This window comes from Carassius gibelio, chromosome A16 (assembly GCF_023724105.1).
Source record: "Carassius gibelio isolate Cgi1373 ecotype wild population from Czech Republic chromosome A16, carGib1.2-hapl.c, whole genome shotgun sequence".
Lineage (NCBI taxonomy): Eukaryota > Metazoa > Chordata > Actinopteri > Cypriniformes > Cyprinidae > Carassius > Carassius gibelio.
Genome location: NC_068386.1, coordinates 64,492 through 71,980, shown reverse-complemented (window position 1 = coordinate 71,980; position 7,489 = coordinate 64,492). Strand labels below are relative to the sequence as shown.

The 7,489-nt window shown below is 47.9% G+C and overlaps 12 non-coding genes across 12 annotated transcripts; all 12 read left to right on the top strand.

Annotated features, from left to right (window-relative positions):
* The first annotated feature begins 297 nt into the window (after window positions 1–297).
* Window positions 298–387, top strand: trnar-ucu (transfer RNA arginine (anticodon UCU)). Its single transcript is given in 2 exon segments — window positions 298–334; window positions 352–387. It is a non-coding gene; the product is annotated as a tRNA-Arg (tRNA).
* A 114-nt stretch (window positions 388–501) lies between these two features.
* Window positions 502–575, top strand: trnat-agu (transfer RNA threonine (anticodon AGU)). The gene has a single exon. It is a non-coding gene; the product is annotated as a tRNA-Thr (tRNA).
* Window positions 576–1,061: 486 nt separating this feature from the next.
* trnat-cgu (transfer RNA threonine (anticodon CGU)) lies at window positions 1,062–1,135 on the top strand. The gene has a single exon. It is a non-coding gene; the product is annotated as a tRNA-Thr (tRNA).
* A 1,046-nt stretch (window positions 1,136–2,181) lies between these two features.
* On the top strand, window positions 2,182–2,255 carry trnat-agu (transfer RNA threonine (anticodon AGU)). Its single transcript has one exon. It is a non-coding gene; the product is annotated as a tRNA-Thr (tRNA).
* A 485-nt stretch (window positions 2,256–2,740) lies between these two features.
* trnat-cgu (transfer RNA threonine (anticodon CGU)) lies at window positions 2,741–2,814 on the top strand. Its single transcript has one exon. It is a non-coding gene; the product is annotated as a tRNA-Thr (tRNA).
* Window positions 2,815–3,402: 588 nt separating this feature from the next.
* trnat-ugu (transfer RNA threonine (anticodon UGU)) lies at window positions 3,403–3,476 on the top strand. The gene has a single exon. It is a non-coding gene; the product is annotated as a tRNA-Thr (tRNA).
* A 179-nt stretch (window positions 3,477–3,655) lies between these two features.
* Window positions 3,656–3,745, top strand: trnar-ucu (transfer RNA arginine (anticodon UCU)). Its single transcript is given in 2 exon segments — window positions 3,656–3,692; window positions 3,710–3,745. It is a non-coding gene; the product is annotated as a tRNA-Arg (tRNA).
* Window positions 3,746–3,859: 114 nt separating this feature from the next.
* trnat-agu (transfer RNA threonine (anticodon AGU)) lies at window positions 3,860–3,933 on the top strand. The gene has a single exon. It is a non-coding gene; the product is annotated as a tRNA-Thr (tRNA).
* Window positions 3,934–4,419: 486 nt separating this feature from the next.
* Window positions 4,420–4,493, top strand: trnat-cgu (transfer RNA threonine (anticodon CGU)). The gene has a single exon. It is a non-coding gene; the product is annotated as a tRNA-Thr (tRNA).
* Window positions 4,494–5,081: 588 nt separating this feature from the next.
* Window positions 5,082–5,155, top strand: trnat-ugu (transfer RNA threonine (anticodon UGU)). Its single transcript has one exon. It is a non-coding gene; the product is annotated as a tRNA-Thr (tRNA).
* Window positions 5,156–5,334: 179 nt separating this feature from the next.
* On the top strand, window positions 5,335–5,424 carry trnar-ucu (transfer RNA arginine (anticodon UCU)). Its single transcript is given in 2 exon segments — window positions 5,335–5,371; window positions 5,389–5,424. It is a non-coding gene; the product is annotated as a tRNA-Arg (tRNA).
* A 114-nt stretch (window positions 5,425–5,538) lies between these two features.
* Window positions 5,539–5,612, top strand: trnat-agu (transfer RNA threonine (anticodon AGU)). Its single transcript has one exon. It is a non-coding gene; the product is annotated as a tRNA-Thr (tRNA).
* The last annotated feature ends 1,877 nt before the right edge of the window (window positions 5,613–7,489 follow it).

The window sequence follows — 7,489 nt, the reverse complement described above, 5'->3', positions numbered from 1 at the left end:
AGCTGCTGCCGAACAATTCTGACCCAAGTCAACAATGCAGAAGGGCGCCGTGGCTTAGCTGGTCAAAGTGCTTGTCTTTTAAACAGGAGATCCTGGGTTCGATTCCCAGCGGTGCCTTTTAACAGGTGGCTCTGCTCTGTGGGTTCTTTCTGGGAAAGGAAGCCCTTACAGATACTCCGCTTTTCCAACCACATACCAATTGCAGAGAGGCCCACATATCTTGTGCCTTCCCGCTCCCCAAATACCTGAACTCAATTCAACGCACTGGAACAGCCAGGAAAAAAAAACTCCACACGTGGCTCTGTGGCGCAATGGATAGCGCATTGGACTTCTAGACTGCAAGATGAGGCCATTCAAAGGTTGTGGGTTCGAGTCCCACCAGAGTCGTTGCTTTTGGCTTTCTGTTAATGGCGCTTGGCCAACAAACACATATGCTCTCTGGCCACCCCTCCGGACTTATAAAACTCTAAATCTCACTTTCTTGGCAGGTACATGCAAGTTGGCGCCATGGCTTAGTTGGTTAAAGCGCCTGTCTAGTAAACAGGAGATCCTGGGTTCGAATCCCGGCGGTGACTTTGCTGGTGATCAAGTGACGCCTTGGGCTGTGATGTTTTGCTCTCTGTAAAAAAAGGGGTGCAGAGGAGGGCCAGAGCAGCATGCAATTTAATTTGCGAACCACCCCTCAGATGCTGCCGAACAATACTGGCCAGCGTCATCTCAGCGATGCAGCATGGCTCAGCTGGTCAAAGAGCTTGCCTTGCAAACAGGTGATCCTTGGTTTAGGACTGCTGCAAGCCTGGAAGGAGCTGCTGCACGTGGCGCAGAGTGTAGCGCATTGGGCTATTAGTCTCCGGTGTGAGGCCATTTAAAGTTTGTGGGTTTGAGTCAAAACAGATTGGTGACTTCTTGCCTTTCGTTTATCATTAAATTGCACGCTTATGCCCTCTGGCAACAGAAAGTTGTGAAAAATCTCATAAGCTGACCAGCACGTGGACCTTTGTCCTCACCGCTGGATGTTTTGATCAACTTACTCACCCTCCCAGAGCTGTAGGGCTCTGCTTGGCGCTGTGGCTTAGTTGGTTAAAGCGTCTGTCTCGTAAACAGGAGATCCTGGGTTCAAATCCCAGCGGTACCTTTAGCGTCCCCTGTGTGCCTCAAGCATGTGCTTTTCTGAGATCGGACTGCAAACAGGGATAGCAAAGGCAGCAGGCGATTGCAGTTCCAAACCAGATCCTGATAATGCTGACGCTCTTTTGAACAGGTCAACACTTGCTGACAGGCTCTGTGGTACAATAGATAGCAAACTGGACTTCTAGACGGCCAGATGAGGCCATTCAAAGGTTAATTAATGGCACTTGGCCAACAAACCCAGAGGCTAGCTGGCCACCCCGAATCAGTTGTCAAAAACACTCTTTTAGGCTGTGCAGAGCCTGGCCGTTGGCCTCTTATCTGGATGCTTTAATCCTCTAAGTGCCCCTCCCTGAGAGAGTGTGTGCAGGTTGGCGCCGTGGCTTAGTTGGTTAAAGCTTGTGTAGTAAATAGGACATACTGAATTCAAATCTCAGCACTGTCTTTGCTGGTTATCAAACACCACCTTGGGTTGTATGGTTTTGCTTTGCGCAATCATGCGGTACAGAGGAGCGTCAGAGCAACATGCGATTTCATTTGCCAACCACCCCTCAGCTGCTGCCGAACAATTCTGACCCAAGTCAACAATGCAGAAGGGCGCCGTGGCTTAGCTGGTCAAAGTGCTTGTCTTTTAAACAGGAGATCCTGGGTTTGATTCCCAGCGGTGCCTTTTAACAGGTGGCTCTGCTCTGTGGGTTCTTTCTGGGAAAGGAAGCCCTTACAGATACTCCGCTTTTCCAACCACATACCAATTGCAGAGAGGCCCACATATCTTGTCCTTCCCGCTCCCCAAATACCTGAACTCAATTCAACGCACTGGAACAGCCAGGAAAAAAAAACTCCACACGTGGCTCTGTGGCGTAATGGATAGCGCATTGGACTTTTAGACTGCCAGATGAGGCCATTCAAAGGTTGTGGGTTCGAGTCCCACCAGAGTCGTTGCTTTTGGCTTTCTGTTAATGGCGCTTGGCCAACAAACACATATGCTCTCTGGCCACCCCTCCGGACTTATAAAACTCTAAATCTCACTTTCTTGGCAGGTACATGCAAGTTGGCGCCGTGGCTTAGTTGGTTAATGCGCCTGTCTAGTAAACAGGAGATCCTGGGTTCGAATCCCGGAGGTGCCTTTGCTGGTGATCAAGTGCGCCTTGGGCTGTGAGGTTTTGCTCTCTGTAAAAAAAGGGGTGCAGAGGAGGGCCAGAGCAGCATGAAATTTAATTTGCGAACCACCCCTCAGATGCTGCCAAACAATACTGGCTAGCGTCATCTCAGCGATGCAGCATGGCTCAGCTGGTCAAAGAGCTTGCCTTGCAAACAGGTGATCCTTGGTTTAGGACTGCTGCAAGCCTGGAAGGGGCTGCTGCACGTGGCGCAGAATGTAGCGCATTGGGCTATTAGTCTCCGGTGTGAGGCCATTTAAAGTTTGTGGGTTTGAGTCAAAACAGATTGGTGACTTCTTGCCTTTCGTTTATCATTAAATTGCACGCTTATGCCCTCTGGCAACAGAAAGTTGTGAAAAATCTCATAAGCTGACCAGCACGTGGACCTTTGTCCTCACCGCTGGATGTTTTGATCAACTTACTCACCCTCCCAGAGCTGTAGGGCTCTGCTTGGCGCCGTGCCTTAGTTGGTTAAAGCGTCTGTCTCGTAAACAGGAGATCCTGGGTTCAAATCCCAGCGGTGCCTTTAGCGTCCCCTGTGTGCCTCAAGCATGTGCTTTTCTGAGATCGGACTGCAAACAGGGATAGCAAAGGCAGCAGGCGATTGCACTTCCAAACCAGATCCTGATAATGCTGACGCTCTTTTGAACAGGTCAACACTTGCTGACAGGCTCTGTGGTACAATAGATAGCAAACTGGACTTCTAGACGGCCAGATGAGGCCATTCAAAGGTTAATCAATGGCACTTGGCCAACAAACCCAGAGGCTAGCTGGCCACCCCGAATCAGTTGTCAAAAACACTCTTTTAGGCTGTGCAGAGCCTGGCCGTTGGCCTCTTATCTGGATGCTTTAATCCTCTAAGTGCCCCTCCCTGAGAGAGTGTGTTTAGGTTGGCGCCGTGGCTTAGTTGGTTAAAGCTTGTGTAGTAAATAGGACTTACTGAATTCAAATCTCAGCACTGTCTTTGCTGGTTATCAAACACCACCTTGGGTTGTATGGTTTTGTTTGCGCAATCATGCGGTACAGAAGAGCGTCAGAGCAACATGCGATTTCAGTTGCCAACCACCCCTCAGCTGCTGCCGAACAATTCTGACCCAAGTCAACAATGCAGCAGGGCGCCGTGGCTTAGCTGGTCAAAGCGCTTGTCTTGTAAACAGGAGATCCTGGGTTCGATTCCCAGCGGTGCCTTTTAACAGGTGGCTCTGCTCTGTGGGTTCTTTCTGGGAAAGGAAGCCCTTACAGATACTCCGCTTTTCCAACCACATACCAATTGCATAGAGGCCCACATATCTTGTCCTTCCCGCTCCCCAAATACCTGAACTCAATTCAACGCACTGGAACAGCCAGGAAAAAAAAACTCCACACGTGGCTCTGTGGCGCAATGGATAGCGCATTGGACTTCTAGACTGCAAGATGAGGCCATTCAAAGGTTGTGGGTTCGAGTCCCACCAGAGTCGTTGCTTTTGGCTTTCTGTTAATGGCGCTTGGCCAACAAACACATATGCTCTCTGGCCACCCCTCCGGACTTATAAAACTCTAAATCTCACTTTCTTGGCAGATACATGCAAGTTGGCGCCGTGGCTTAGTTGGTTAAAGCGCCTGTCTAGTAAACAGGAGATCCTGGGTTCGAATTCCAGCGGTGCCTTTGATGGTGATCAAGTGACGCCTTGGGCTGTGAGGTTTTGCTCTCCGTAAAAAAGGGGGTGCAGAGGAGGGCCAGAGCAGCATGCAATTTAATTTGCGAACCACCCCTCAGATGCTGCCGAACAATACTGGCCAGCGTCATCTCAGCGATGCAGCATGGCTCAGCTGGTCAAAGAGCTTGCCTTGCAAACAGGTGATACTTGGTTTAGGACTGCTGCAAGCCTGGAAGGAGCTGCTGCACGTGGCGCAGAGTGTAGCGCATTGGGCTATTAGTCTCCGGTGTGAGGCCATTTAAAGTTTGTGGGTTTGAGTCAAAACAGATTGGTGACTTCTTGCCTTTCGTTTATCATTAAATTGCACGCTTATGCCCTCTGGCAACAGAAAGTTGTGAAAAATCTCATAAGCTGACCAGCACGTGGACCTTTGTCCTCACCGCTGGATGTTTTGATCAACTTACTCACCCTCCCAGAGCTGTAGGGCTCTGCTTGGCGCCGTGGCTTAGTTGGTTAAAGCGTCTGTCTCGTAAACAGGAGATCCTGGGTTCAAATCCCAGCGGTGCCTTTAGCGTCCCCTGTGTGCCTCAAGAATGTGCTTTTCTGAGATCAGACTGCAAACAGGGATCGCAAAGGCAGCAGGCGATTGCACTTCCAAACCAGATCCTGATAATGCTGACGCTCTTTTGAACAGGTCAACACTTGCTGATAGGCTCTGTGGTACAATAGATTGCAACCTGGACTTCTAGACGGCCAGATGAGGCCATTCAAAGGTTAATTAATGGCACTTGGCCAACAAACCCAGAGGCTAGCTGGCCACCCCGAATCAGTTGTCAAAAACACTCTTTTAGGCTGTGCAGAGCCTGGCCGTTGGCCTCTTATCTGGATGCTTTAATCCTCTAAGTGCCCCTCCCTGAGAGAGTGTGTTTAGGTTGGCGCCGTGGCTTAGTTGGTTAAAGCTTGTGTAGTAAATAGGACTTACTGAATTCAAATCTCAGCACTGTCTTTGCTGGTTATCAAACACCACCTTGGGTTGTATGGTTTTGTTTGCGCAATCATGCGGTACAGAAGAGCGTCAGAGCAACATGCGATTTCAGTTGCCAACCACCCCTCAGCTGCTGCCGAACAATTCTGACCCAAGTCAACAATGCAGCAGGGCGCCGTGGCTTAGCTGGTCAAAGCGCTTGTCTTGTAAACAGGAGATCCTGGGTTCGATTCCCAGCGGTGCCTTTTAACAGGTGGCTCTGCTCTGTGGGTTCTTTCTGGGAAAGGAAGCCCTTACAGATACTCCGCTTTTCCAACCACATACCAATTGCATAGAGGCCCACATATCTTGTCCTTCCCGCTCCCCAAATACCTGAACTCAATTCAACGCACTGGAACAGCCAGGAAAAAAAAACTCCACACGTGGCTCTGTGGCGCAATGGATAGCGCATTGGACTTCTAGACTGCAAGATGAGGCCATTCAAAGGTTGTGGGTTCGAGTCCCACCAGAGTCGTTGCTTTTGGCTTTCTGTTAATGGCGCTTGGCCAACAAACACATATGCTCTCTGGCCACCCCTCCGGACTTATAAAACTCTAAATCTCACTTTCTTGGCAGATACATGCAAGTTGGCGCCGTGGCTTAGTTGGTTAAAGCGCCTGTCTAGTAAACAGGAGATCCTGGGTTCGAATCCCAGCGGTGCCTTTGATGGTGATCAAGTGACGCCTTGGGCTGTGAGGTTTTGCTCTCCGTAAAAAAGGGGGTGCAGAGGAGGGCCAGAGCAGCATGCAATTTAATTTGCGAACCACCCCTCAGATGCTGCCGAACAATACTGGCCAGCGTCATCTCAGCGATGCAGCATGGCTCAGCTGGTCAAAGAGCTTGCCTTGCAAACAGGTGATACTTGGTTTAGGACTGCTGCAAGCCTGGAAGGAGCTGCTGCACGTGGCGCAGAGTGTAGCGCATTGGGCTATTAGTCTCCGGTGTGAGGCCATTTAAAGTTTGTGGGTTTGAGTCAAAACAGATTGGTGACTTCTTGCCTTTCGTTTATCATTAAATTGCACGCTTATGCCCTCTGGCAACAGAAAGTTGTGAAAAATCTCATAAGCTGACCAGCACGTGGACCTTTGTCCTCACCGCTGGATGTTTTGATCAACTTACTCACCCTCCCAGAGCTGTAGGGCTCTGCTTGTGTGGAAGATTTTTATTAGTAAAGTTTCAATTAATCAAGTATATAATCAATGTGAATCTAGCCATTTTTGTTGCTAGTTGTTTTTCCATTATAATCCTATAGGAAATGGATAGAAAGGAATATGCTTACGTGCAGGAATGTACAGGGCTAATGAATAACATATGGTTAGACATACATTAAGGACCTCCCCTCCCTAGGGACTTAGGTAAAGTGTAATCTAAAGGAAAAGTTTTACCATGTGGAACCGCCCTGTATAGGGTATATAATGAGATGCAACCTAGCATTCGAGAGATCTCCTTGCAATGGGGCTCGACTTTGTTTTGCTTGAAATAAAGTCTTTTCTTCTGAGAGAAAAATCCCTGACTGAGTTTGATTCTTCTGAGAACCGGCAAAAGACACCACAGATTTGGCGACCCAGATGGGACTGGACAAGAGTGACAGAGTGGACAACCGCTTTTGAGCTGACCGATGATCAACACAACCGGGTGGCCACCATAAAACAAGGTAAGCATTTTTGCTTATAGAATTCGTTTGTGTTGGTTGAGGTCAGTTCTGAGTGGTAAGGACACTTAAAATCTACTCTTCCAAATTTAGAAAAAAATAGGATATCCAAATTGAAAAAGGGGTTTTACTCCAGAAGAAATAACTGCATGCACATATTTTGTTTATTAATAGGAAAGCCTTGTAAGGTAACCTAGATTTAAAACAGAAATAGTGTAGGCAAAAAGGACATTGTAAAATCTGTGTTTATTGGATAGCTGTACCAAGTAGGACAGTGATAAACGGATAAGCAGATTAAGGAATCGCGAGGAAAAGTCCCACGGATACCGCTTTGAGAAAGTATAGGTGAAATTCTCGAAGGACAGAAATAGGTGGGCCCTTAAGGAGCTCTAGGAAGAGCTGTGTTTTGTTGTGTGGATGTATCTGTGTCCGGACGAATGAACTTGTGAATGGTGATGAATGTATGAACAAATAAATTCCGTATTGGGTGGGTAAGGGTTGAGCACCGTTCCTGGACCTTCACTTAAGTGTGAACTGGCAGAATTGGACTCAACCCATATCCACTTGAGAGGGATGAATGTATGATGAGCCTTGATAATAAAAGGACAATTAATGACTGATTATCCCTTAGATAAAGGGAAAAAGTATGCAAGCATAAGCACTCTGGCTCAATAAAGAGTGTAGCAAGTGTGAATGGGCTTAGGGAAATAGTATCAATAAAGTTTGAACCGAGATCTATAATAGAGTTTTGCATTTTGGATGTCTGTGTGAAAGGGGAGAACATTTTCTGAGCCCAGTACAGTGGGAGTGAGAGCAAGGGAGGAAGTTCCCACATTAAAGTTTTAATACATGGGTGGACAAAAAAGGAAAGAAAAGTAAAAATAAAAAT